Genomic DNA, 9,895 nt, shown 5'->3' with positions numbered 1-9,895 from the left:
CTGATTTTGTTTTCTCAGTCAATCAGTAGGCTACATGTAGTGTATTTGTTGTTTTAGTGATAATGTGATAATGTATTCACACATCTAGGGCTGTTTTCAGTTTTGTTGATAACATGTTTTGTTTGATTAAAGGAAAATTCCAAGGTTTAGGGTCACTTTTGATATGTTGACCCTCTTAATTCATCAACCACAAATGCGTGTCTAAAAATGAACACAGAAATCCAAAAAGTATACTTTGACTCGTTTTTTGGTTGTTCTGAATCGTTCCATCGCGCGCGCAGTCTTGGCTCATGACCTTGTGCACATACGTGTGCTACGTCACGAGCCTTGAACAACAAACATGGCCGGCTCAAGCAGCGAGGAAGACAAGTGGAATACGGACCGGTTTTCAGCCAGCCTGAGGTTTTAGCGTGCCCGTTTGAGCCTCTTCGTCGTCAAAATGCTGGCGAGGCCACAAGGAACTGCTTGAAACAGAGCCAGCATAAGCGGCAATACGAAATGGTATGTGATTCTCTTTGTTGTGATGTTGACACACTACTAGTCCGTAGTCGCTACCTCTTGCATGCTAGATCGAAGTCAGGTGTGTTTTTCACAGATCAGTTGATGTGCTTCCACAGATCTGTAAGCATGTAAAGATTATTGATTTATGCTATTATTTCAGGCATCTGGTGTTGTTTATTTTCCTATCTTTAATCAAGGATTTCGTCCTTGAACTGCCCAGTTTAGAATAAATGTTTCCACAGTGATGTTCACACGCGACTATCCTTATTTTCTCTTGGAATTCTGAGTAATTTTTCAGTCACACAACAAAACATGTAGACAGCAAGTTAACATTGCGCAAAGTCTGTTTCTTGCGGACAAAACTGCAATTATCCTGGTATTTTTATTTGCGACAGTAAGACACTACATGACATCGACACCACTAAACAGTGAAACTTTTTTGAAATGGCGGTGGGCTGCTTTCATGTGCTAATACTAATAGTGATCCTGACATTTTTCTTGCGAAACGGTCAAAGGGAAGTAATAAATTAATTTAGTTTTTTTAAACGAGCACACGTGATTTCCGATCTCAAACTAGATCTGAAATTATAAGATTTTCTGAGCAATGGCGAAACGCTGATGGCTAGTGATATCGCAAGCCGTTTTGGAAGCAAATAAGCACTGTCGGACATGTGCTGAAACACGATTACAGCAGTTCAAACTTTTTGATCATTGATTTTTAGGAGTACGCAATGTCGGACAGTCACACTACAAAAAGACAATGCGTTAGTGCATAGATCGGTATTCTCAAACGTCACGAACAGACAGTACGTTACTACTATACGATTTTACTGTATTAACAAAACCTCACAGTCCCATTAAAAATGTGTGGTGTGTGCCGAAAAGCAACCATATGAGATTCAGTCAGTGGGACCCTGAATCTACCTGGGGTTAAATCGGGTTATTGACTCTCATTGCATGAATTTTTAAACTGAATATATACATTACATGTACCACTGTTCGTGTTGTTTTTGTGATCCAGTGCAATTTCTGTGTATACCTTAGAATCTCAAGGTAATTTTTGAACGGGGCATACAGATGATACATGTTGCCATGATCACAGAGTGATACGTGTATTTTGCTTATCAGGTGTCAGTGCAGAAACTCCAAGAGGGAACGAAATTCAAATATCTGGAAAACCTGGATGAGGAGATAGACAGCCTAACAGCACATCCTCCTATGTTTGCTCGGACATCTACTACCTTCAAACTGCATACTATGCGTACACACAGGAATATGGACGACTCAACATTGATCAAAATGGGTAAGTAACACAACACAAACAGATGATTTCCATTATGATAGATTTATTTATCTGAAAGTAAAATTGACAACAGAGTGTACAATTTGTTTTCAAATACGAACATATCACATTGGGTTAAAAAAAAAAACCACCATCATATATCATTAAAACTATTCTTTATTTCTAAACACATACATATCAGCATAGTTTATTCATGTAAACATCCTCATTTCGGTTCCCAGTCTATCTGAAATCAAGGTAAGATATATGCCCAAAAAAATAGCGATCACACAGTGCTTCAGCATGAATTTGAAAACCTGCTCTACGTCACATAGACACAGTGTGTCTTATGATTCTATCCATCCTCTCCAAACAAACTCGTACACGTTTTCTCTTGTACGAATGTCTTAAAAGCTCAAACTAAGCTGCTGTTTTATTCTGTCTTGCTTTGCAGGAAATACAGGCACGTCGCTTACGCATAACAGGCAGCTGGTGCGCTAGCGAGTGGGGTTTCTCGGCAGGAGCATCAGAGTACCATTACCAACCTGTGCAGTCAAAACAATCAGAAATACTTTCCCAAACGGATGAAGAGTGGGGTTCAAACTCCCTGAGCTACAGAAGGCTGAAATATGCTTTTACAAATCGTGTGACTGTGTTGAACAGATTCCTGCATGGTTTGAAGATGATACTGGGTTGTCACGTGGTCCGGTACATGGTTCACATTCTGCAACATTTTGTTCCAGACTTTTTCCACTGTTGGTCTACTCCTGCATCGGGTAGTCAGTCCATGAGCCGGTCAGCATAGCCTGTGTCCAGTATTGTCCGTTTGCCTGTTGTCTGAAACATGGTTGTTTGGAAGTAACTAACGATCTCTGCACACATTTTAACATGTGAATAAGAACAGAAAAAGTTTGTCAAAAGTATGTACATAGTTTAATTTGCATTTACTTAAAGGCCAGACTTTCTTCTCGTTCATTATTTCTTCATAAAGATTCTGAAAATTAACAAAATGTTTCCCCCTATCAAGGCCCCCTAACTTTTTTTTTAAATGCAGGTCGGTTTGTTGTCATCTATGCATTACTACCTCTTGCCACCCGTGCGGTCATTGCCACCAGGTATCTCAACAATCAAACCGTCTATACAGGCTTAAAGGCACGTCCTTTTTCAAAACAGGATTGCTCACTACACAGATCTGCGAAGACTTTTACAGAAAAAAATCTCTTGACTTGAACATATACCAGGAATAAACATCCTGACTGGTTTTTGGAGCTGCCGGGATTTTTTTAGGGAATGTTTTACACGTGTGGCGTTAAAGAAATTAATTCATAAAATTCTACATTCCCAAAGAGAGTACCCATACAGAGTGTTCAGTTCTGGTATTTTTCAAAACGGAAGGATGGCCATATCCCATGTAAAAGCCTGGTAAGATTTGAGATTTTGAACTCAATCGTTTACACGGGAAGGGCTGTCCATTTAAGAGGACGCATCCATGCCTGGATGAGAAATACACTGATAACACAGAAAAAGCACGAGTTTAACCTGCATATTCACAAAACTGGTTCAGAGGCCCGGTAAAGGGAACACATGTTAGTTATTTTAAGAGAACATCACGAAGACCTAATTATTAAATTAAAGCTTTTCTGCACGAATGTACATCTTCTATGAATTATATTCTAAAACGCCACATGTGTAATTCATTCCACACACAAAATCCAGCTCCAAGAAGCAGTGAGGCTGTTGATTATTGGTATGTGTTCAAGTCGACAGATGATTTTTCCTGTGTAAACTGAGCCTTGGCAGATCTGATATAGTGAGCAAAGACCTGCATTTTTTTTAAACGTGTTCAGAGGCCTTGAAATGGTAAAACATATTGTTTATTTCAAGTAGTCTTTATGAAGAAAAAATTAACAATAAGGAAGGCAAATGGGTTGAAATGCAAATTAGATTCCTTTTGACGATTTTTTTATGTTCTTCTTCATGTGTTACATTATGCGAACGTAGATCGCAAGATATTTTCGAAAAAATTCATAGATAAGCCAATCTGCAAACGGACACAAATTCACAATATTTATGAAGCCAATAAATTTGACTCAAGAACAAAGCTTATGTGTTTGAGGTGATGTGCATGGGTATGAATGTTGAATGAGTCCGTCAAAGATACCCTCCATGTCGCCTTTATACAGTGGAACCTACCATTAAAATTATACCACCTTAAATTACCTTGCTCTTTCAAATGTACTGCTTAAACTTCTTGAACATGCAACTCTTGCTGTCTACCATAAAGACCATCAGGTCAACAACATACTCGTGAATGTTTTGTTTTGGTCTATAAGTATAATTAAAAATTTCAGAAAATATCCTTTTTTTATATTTTTTATTCGGAAGCATATTAACTTTATTTGAAACTACTTCGACAGATATAGTTTTGCAGGTTGACGGGAGGTGAGTTACGAAAGAAATTCAATCCATATGTCGCTCAGCACAGAAAGCATAAACGATTAACATGAGTAGAAATGAACTTGTACATACTTGTTTTCATAATGTATTATTTGGATGGTATCTGTCAAAGACACTTTCTCGTTTTTTTGCAAAGCTAGAATAAGGCACTAATTTTCAAAACAAAACAAAAATCTTACGATGAATGGCACGTTGGTTTTCTCCTGTGGTGATTCTGGACGGTAGGAACAGGACTGGTCAACAGTTGCGTTGTGATCACGGAGAACCGGGAAATCTGAAATGGTCACGGTGTCAGTGTCTAGTGACCTGTTCTGACCAGTGGCCGTGAGTGATGATGAAAGGTCTGGAAGTAAAAGAAGAGAGAAAATGAGTGTGAGTATAAATCAATTCGAAAGTATGCTTCTGATCTATACAGTACACTGAACATTTAGACACCCTCTGGAAGTCGTCTGGATGTGTATCCATGTTGTAGCAATTAGACTGGTTTTGCGTCTCTCAGTCAATGCAGAAAGATTAATTCCCTGCACAATTCGTAATCTTCTTGTCTCTAGCATGCAGGTGTCTGTTTACCTTATCGGGTGCACATCCACCAAAAGTTTAGATCTGGTAAAAATAGCATTAAACCATGATTCCAGCAAACGCTGCCAATTTCATGAATTGATATCAGGGGATAGTTTGCGACAGAATAGAATAGATAACGTGACACACACATTGTCTTACGTGTCCACAACCCTGACTACTGTTTACTCTTACTCTTAGCTCAGCTCAGACCGTTCTGTAAGTTGTAACTCTGTAGATCTTGTCTGTGGCGCATCTGTACTCCAGCGAATATCAGCTGGACCCAGACACACTGTTCTGCACCAATTCGTATTCGCTGCGCAGCAAAACAATGTTTACGTATGCATGAAAATAAAAGCATGTACTCTCAGTCTGACCTTCAACGTATTCCTTCTTGTGAGATAATCCGCTGTTCGTATGTCGCCTCGGAGTTTCGATGGCTCGTCGTAATACTGCCCTCTCCAGACTTTTATGAAGGGAAGACACTGCCAGGGGTCAAAACATGTGTTTCAGGGATGAAACGCCAACTTTTGTGCTGCAGAAAAATGGCGAAATCTGTGTCCAGAAAGTGCCCGACACTTTGAAATCTGCACGCTTGTGCTGCACACATCTCTTCCATTTCCACAAGAGACTCAGAGTTTTATGAGGGAAAGTGTGCTATGAAATGCCTGGGGACATTGACGAGTTGTTGCAGTTTGCGGCTGCTCTCCACCGAGGCATTCTTTTCGGGCATACAGTGGTGACTTTTCTGTGTGAAAATCAAGCTGTACTAGTGGTAGAATCAACACAATAACTTGTGACGTCACATTGCACCGACGTCACAATGCACCGAAAACCACGTGACCACTACTTGACCCCAGGCGCCTTGTCTTGGTTAGCCCCGCAACACTAAATCTTCAACTACAACAACAACAATTTTTTTTCAATTTTTAAAATATTTTTCCAGAGATGTTTGTAACATTTGGCATTCGATTTTCAAGTTTTTGGGCATATTTAAAAACCTTGGACTTTTCCTTTAATTATTTAGCTGGTATTTCCTTGTTTTACTACCTATTTTATTCATGTTTTTATTACTTAGTGGAAGAATTTTTTGTGTAATGTATGTTTGATGGTGTATGCTTTTAATTAAGCGTTGTTGACTATGAATGAATGTAGATGTAAATGCTTGTATAACTGTGTTTTAATTTTAAATGTGTCAAGCGCAAAGAGCATAATTGTAAAGTTATGATGTTGCGCTATATAAATGCTCATTAATTATTATTTAAGTTATTGAGACATCCCAGTGCACTAAGGGATTTATAGAGCAAATCGAGAAAATTCATTATTGAACGAAGCGCATAGCGCTGAGTTCAATAATTATTTTCGTGATTTGCTCTATAAATCCCTTAGTGCACTGGGATTGTTTCAATAACGATATTGTCAGTACCGCCATAGAAAAAAGAAGATTCCAAACGCACATTTTGCAATGCGCATTTGAATAGGCATAACTGTGTGGTCAGGTCGTGCACAGTAAAGATCTACTTTTGTGTGGGGTGTCTCAAGTGTGTCGTGCTTTCGTCACACGCATTTTAATTTCTGTTGGTAAATTCCAGTGTAGCGTTAATCTGAACAGTGATGATCTTTCAGAGAGACCTCATTTGAACTCGGAGAAAGGCTCTTCATTATTTGCGATTCGAAACCTCCAGTCGAGCTTCGACGGATTGACTATGCGGAGTGACTCCCCTTGAATTGACTCAAAGCGGGACTCGACGGTTCGCACATTTTCAAAACAAATGTGGCACATTTCTCGTGTTCTATCTTCGCTCATCGGGGAGTCTGATACTAAACATGAACGGTAAGAATGCTCTGAACCCTACACGTATTATATCCCCATCGTTTTTTCGTTCACATTTGCCCAACATGTTAATTTGCTGAGCGGGGTTAATGTCGTCTGCTAGGCTACCTGCCAACCTGGGCAATGGAACGACTGCAGTCTGCACTGAGTCTGTACGCATGAGGCAGGCTGCTAATAAATCTTATATATGGTAAGAACGTTCTGAACCTTACACGTTTTCGATTACGATTGTTCTTGCTTTGAAATAATAATTCTGAAACCATTCATTTACTGAACTGATGTAGTCGTATTTCTGTGTTGTCTGCTACAGAGTCGATCGAGTCAGTCTTCCAAACTGGTCTAGCTGGTACGTTATCGGAATAACACTTGTGTTTTCTGTTAGCCGCTGGGAATTGTATACTAACTCATCATTTGGTAATGTGGATGATAAGCTACATGCCACTAACACGGCATATGAGAAGAATCTATGCAAGTCGGCGAAAATTAGATGAAACACAGCGGCTTCTATTTTTTTAGATCACTGGCACTGGCACAGGCACATGCAATCTGTCAGAAAAAAACCCACTTCTGCTTTAATTGAGAAGCAGGGAATTTATGGTCATTTGGTATTGTGGAGAATATAAGCTACATGTCATTAATTAATTCTGAGGATGAGAGCACAGTCTTGCTTAGGCAAAGGGCGCAAGAATACGCTCTGTGGAAAAGTTAGCGCACTCCAAGAGTGCGCTAACAGTTTTAGCGCATCGCCATTAGCCAATCAACTGGTTCACATCAGTCATGTGACACCAGTACTTACTGACAATTATTATTATTATTATTATTATCCAAGCGGAGCGCGGGCGGAGCCCGCGCGTAGCGAGGTAGTTTTTTTTTTCATCTCCCAGCACTGAAAATTTTTTTGCCAAGTGGTGTCTGTCTGTGAACATTGTTCTAGAATTCATCTTTTAGCACAATATTAGCGACACTGTTTGGACAATTCTATTAAAATTAGGCGTACAAACTGATTTTGTTTCGGGGAATCCTCTCAGAGGATCAGAATTTTCATATAATATCATCGGAAGCTGTTACAACGGGAAAATGTGAAACTTTTGTCACTTTTTAACATGGAATTTCATCTTTGAGCGTTTCAAGCGGACTTTAATAAAATAGTTATTTGCGAATTAAGCAGCGGAAGACACTCACCGGTTCAACATGTGTATGGTCATTAAACCTCAAAACATTTCAGTAAGTGGTTTAGACAAACACCTCCGACATGTGAGGGTGACTGGTTTGTAGCTGAAGAGGTTTTTTTCTAAAGTGTGTTCTAAATACAAATGACGTACTGGTAATGATGTAATGAGTTGTTCTAATCTTGTTCTTGGAACTCTTGCTGTTCCAAGCTTGTTCTTAGCAAGTCTTGGTGACGAGAACAAAGACTATCAATGAAATCTTTAGAAATAACCTCTGACAACGACGACGATGACGACGACGACGACGATAACAACAACAACAACAAATGACATCGACGACGACGACGACAACAACAACAACAACAACAACAACAACAACAAAAACAACAACACGAGAACAACAACAATCACGACAACGAACATGACAACAACAACACCAACAACTACGACGACAACTACAACGACTGGGTTATGATGACATCACCAATGATTTAAAGGCCGTTAAAAAATCGTTAAATCCTATTTCTTCACTGATTCTTATGAAATTTTAAAGGTAGGTTTGTTGTCCCCAACTTATTTTCACTCCATACTTTTCCAGAAGAAAAACATAATTTTGGCAGTTAAAAACCGTTAAATTTCAATTCTTCATCGATATTTATGAAATTTTGTGGGTAGGTTCGTTGTCCCCAACTGATTTTCACTCTATACTTTTCCAGAAGAAAGACATAATTTTGGCAGTTAAAAAACGTTAAATTTCAATTCTTCACCTATCTTTATGAAATTTAGTGGGTGGGTCCGTTGTCCCAAACTGAATTTTAAGACATACTTTTCCAGACAAAAAACCTTATTTTTGGCAGTTAAAAACCGTTAAATCTCAATTCTTCATCGATATTTATGAAATTTTGTGGGTAGGTTCGTTGTCCCCAACTGATTTTCACTCCATACTTTTCCAGAAGAAAAACATAATTTTGGCAGTTAAAAACCGTTACATTTAAATTTTCACCTATCTTTATGAAATTTAGTGGGTGGGTCCGTTGTCCCAAACTGAATTTCAAGACAAACTATTCCAGTCAAAAAAACTTATTTTTGGCAGTTAAAAACCGTTAAGTCTCAATTCTACACCGATATTTATGACATTTTGTGGGTAGGTTTGTTGTCAGATTTGACATGATGGCAGAATTGAAAGTGTGAGATATCCTGATGTTTCACAATTTATGCTGCATAATTCAGCCCCATAGGCGCTTGAATTTTAGGTGGAGTTGGGTTTTTTTTCAGCCCAAACTAGTAACCCCCACATGGTTTTCATGTCCCTTTCTGAGAGACTTCAAGAAGTTTCAATTTGACGTCATGATTAGCCTGCCGCATTAGCAAGTATGAAAACACGTCATCGATGACACATTTTAAGACAGAGAGAGAGAGAGAGAGAGAGAGAGAGAGAGAGAGAGAGAGAGAGAGAGAGAGAGAGAGAGAGAGAGAGAGAGAGAGAGAGAGAGAGAGAGAGAGAGAATCATGTACACACAGATGGACGACTTCGCTTGGGGTATGTACTGCCCGGCAGTACACATCTACTTTATTATTATTATTATTATTATTATTATTATTATTATTATCATTATTATTATTATTATTATGTAAGTAATTGTTTTGCTTCATACATCATTTAAACAAAAAAGAAGGTGACTTCAGTTGAATGATTTGCAGGTCATGATAATCATAACCAGTCAAAGAACAGTGATTTGAAAGGAGTCATTTAGGTTTCTTCTGTGCTGACTATTTACGAGTTTCATTGTGGTTGTATTTGCAGAATATTCAGACCAAGATTGATTGTGTACGTTGACAAATAATTGTCGTGCATGCAAACTTCCAATGTTTGTAATGTTTTACAGTGAGACTGTGTTATATATTCTGTTAGGAAACGCTGCCGTTGCTGAGCTTTGGTTCAGTTTTGTGTGTTGCATGTAGTTGACTTATTTGTACTTTGTGGGAAAGTACCGATATTATATTTTGTAAACACAATATTTATGCTTGGACGAGAATGCAGGTGAACTTTCTAGTCCTGTCAAAACAAGTTGTTTACCATGCTGTTTTAGTCGT

The 9,895-nt window shown here is 38.6% G+C and overlaps 1 long non-coding RNA gene across 1 annotated transcript; it reads left to right on the top strand.

The window, feature by feature from the left end:
• The first annotated feature begins 232 nt into the window (after nt 1-232).
• On the top strand, nt 233-3,885 carry LOC138974309 (uncharacterized). Its single transcript, XR_011458391.1, has 3 exons — nt 233-501; nt 1,630-1,804; nt 2,238-3,885. It is a non-coding gene; the product is annotated as an uncharacterized lncRNA (long non-coding RNA).
• The last annotated feature ends 6,010 nt before the right edge of the window (nt 3,886-9,895 follow it).

The sequence above is a fragment of the Littorina saxatilis genome, linkage group LG8 (assembly GCF_037325665.1).
Source record: "Littorina saxatilis isolate snail1 linkage group LG8, US_GU_Lsax_2.0, whole genome shotgun sequence".
NCBI classification, from domain to species: Eukaryota; Metazoa; Mollusca; class Gastropoda; order Littorinimorpha; family Littorinidae; genus Littorina; species Littorina saxatilis.
The sequence above is the reverse complement of the archived record's forward strand: the minus strand, read 5'-3'. Positions and strand labels throughout refer to the sequence as shown.